The sequence below is a fragment of the Arachis ipaensis genome, chromosome B2 (assembly GCF_059453495.1).
Source record: "Arachis ipaensis isolate K30076 ecotype BB chromosome B2, ASM5945349v1, whole genome shotgun sequence".
Taxonomy (NCBI): Eukaryota; Viridiplantae; Streptophyta; class Magnoliopsida; order Fabales; family Fabaceae; genus Arachis; species Arachis ipaensis.
In genome coordinates, this window is record NC_142437.1 from 29,511,252 (window position 1) to 29,513,618 (window position 2,367).

Genomic DNA, 2,367 nt, shown 5'->3' on the forward strand with positions numbered 1-2,367 from the left:
TTCTCAATCTTAGTTTTCGAAAATCTCAATCAAATTTTCAAATTTCTTTTTAATTATTTCAAAATCTTTTTAATTAATTTTCGAAAATTCTTCCCCTCTTCTCACATCCTTCTATTTAAGGGACTAAGACTCCTCATCAAGGTGCAATTCGAACTCTGTCCCTCTTGATAAGTTCGAATTCTCCTCTATCTACCTCCTCCTTCTATTCTTCTTTTCCTCTGACACCTCAAGGAATCTCTATACTGTGACATAGAGGATTCCCTACTTTCTTGTTCTCTTCTCTTTCATATGAGCAGGAACAAAGATAAAGGCATACTTGTTCAAGCTGATCCTGATCCTGAAAGGACCTTGAAGAGAAAGCTAAGAGAAGCTAAAGAATAATTCTCTTTAGAGGGCCTACCAGAGCTCTTCAAAGAAGAAGAAACCATGGCAGCTGAAAACAACAATGCCAACAATACAAGGAAGGTGCTTGGTGACTTTACTACACCTACTCCCGACTTCTATGGGAGAAGCATCTCTATCCCTGCCATTGGAGCAAACAACTTTGAGCTTAAGCCTCAATTAGTTTCTCTAATGCAACAGAATTGCAAGTTTCATGGACTTCCATTGGAAGATCCTCATCAGTTCTTAGCTGAGTTCTTGCAAATATGTGACACTGTCAAGACCAATGGGGTTGACCCTGAAGTCTACAGACTTATGCTCTTTCCTTTTGCTGTAAGAGACAGAGCTAGAACATGGTTGGATTCACAACCCAAAGAAAGCCTGAACTCTTGGAAAAAGCTAGTCAATGCCTTCTTGGCAAAGTTCTTTCCACCTCAAAAATTGAGCAAGATTAGAGTGGAAGTCTAAACCTTCAGATAAAAGGATGGTGAGTCCCTCTATGAAGCTTGGGAGAGATACAAGCAATTGATCAGAAGGTGCCCTTCTGACATGCTTTCAGAATGGAGCATTATAGGAATCTTCTATGATGGTCTGTCTGAACTATCCAAGATGTCATTGGATAGCTCTGCTGGAGGATCTCTTCATCTGAAGAAGACGCCTACAGAAGCTCAAGAACTCATTGAAATAGTTGCAAATAACCAATTCATGTACACTTCTGAAAGGAATCCTGTGAATAATAGGACAACTCAGAAGAAGGGAGTTCTTGAGATTGATACTCTAAATACCATATTGGCTCAGAATAAAATATTGACCCAACAAGTCAATATGATTTCTCAGAGTCTGTTTGAAATGCGAGCAGCAACAGGCAGTACTAAGGAAGCTTCCTCTGAAGAAGAAGCTTATGATCCTGAGAACCCAACAATGGAAGAGGTGAATTACATGGGAGAATCCTATGGAAACACCTATAATCTTTCATGGAGAAATCATCCAAATCTCTCATGGAAGGATCAACAGAGACCTCAACAAGGTTTCAACAACAATAATGGTAGAAAAAACAGGTTTAGCAATAACAAGCCTTTTCCATCATCTTCTCAGCAACAGACAGAGAATTCTAAGCAGAGCCACTCTGACTTAGCAACCATTGTCTCTGATCTAATCAAAACCACTCAAAGTTTCATGACTGAAACAAGGTCCACCATTAGAAATTTGGAGGCACAAGTGGGTCAGCTGAGTAAGAAAATTACTGAACTCCCTCCTAGCACTCTCCCTAGCAATACAGAAGAGAATCCAAAAAGAGAGTGCAAGGCCATAACCACATCTCACATGACCGAACATGGAGAGGAGGAAGAGGCAGTGATTCCTACTGAGGAAGACCTCAATGGACGCCCACTGACCTCCATGGAGTTCCCTAAAGAGGAACCATGGGAATCTGAGGCTCACGCTGAGACCATAGAGATTCCATTAAATTTACTTTTGCCATTCATGAGCTCTAATGAGTATTCTTCCTCTGAAGAGGATGAAGATGTTACTGAAGAGCAAGTTGCTAAGTACCTTAGAGCAATCATGAAGCTAAATGCCAAGTTGTTTGGTAATGAGACTTGGGAGGATGAACCTCCATTGCTCATCAAAGAACTGAATGACTTGACTAGGCAGAGATTACCTCAAAAGAGACAGGACCTTGGAAAGTTCTCAATACCTTGTACCATAGGCACCATGACCTTTGAGAAGGCTCTGTGTGACCTAGGGTCAAGCATAAACCTTATGCCTCTCTCTCTGTAATGGAGAAGCTAGGGATCATTGAGGTACAAGCTGCAAGAATCTCACTAGAGATGGCAGATAATTCAAAGAAACAGGCTTATGGACTTGTAGAGGATGTCTTGGTAAAGGTTGAAGACCATTACATCCCTGCTGATTTCATAATCCTAGAAACTGGGAAGTGTATGGATGAATCCATCATCCTTGGCAGACTCTTCCTAGCCACAGCAA

At 41.0% G+C, this 2,367-nt stretch overlaps 1 non-coding gene across 1 annotated transcript; it reads right to left on the reverse strand.

The window, feature by feature from the left end:
- Window positions 1-828: 828 nt before the first annotated feature.
- Window positions 829-935, reverse strand: LOC148573450 (small nucleolar RNA R71). The gene has a single exon (XR_015905810.1). It is a non-coding gene; the product is annotated as a small nucleolar RNA R71 (small nucleolar RNA).
- Window positions 936-2,367: the final 1,432 nt, after the last annotated feature.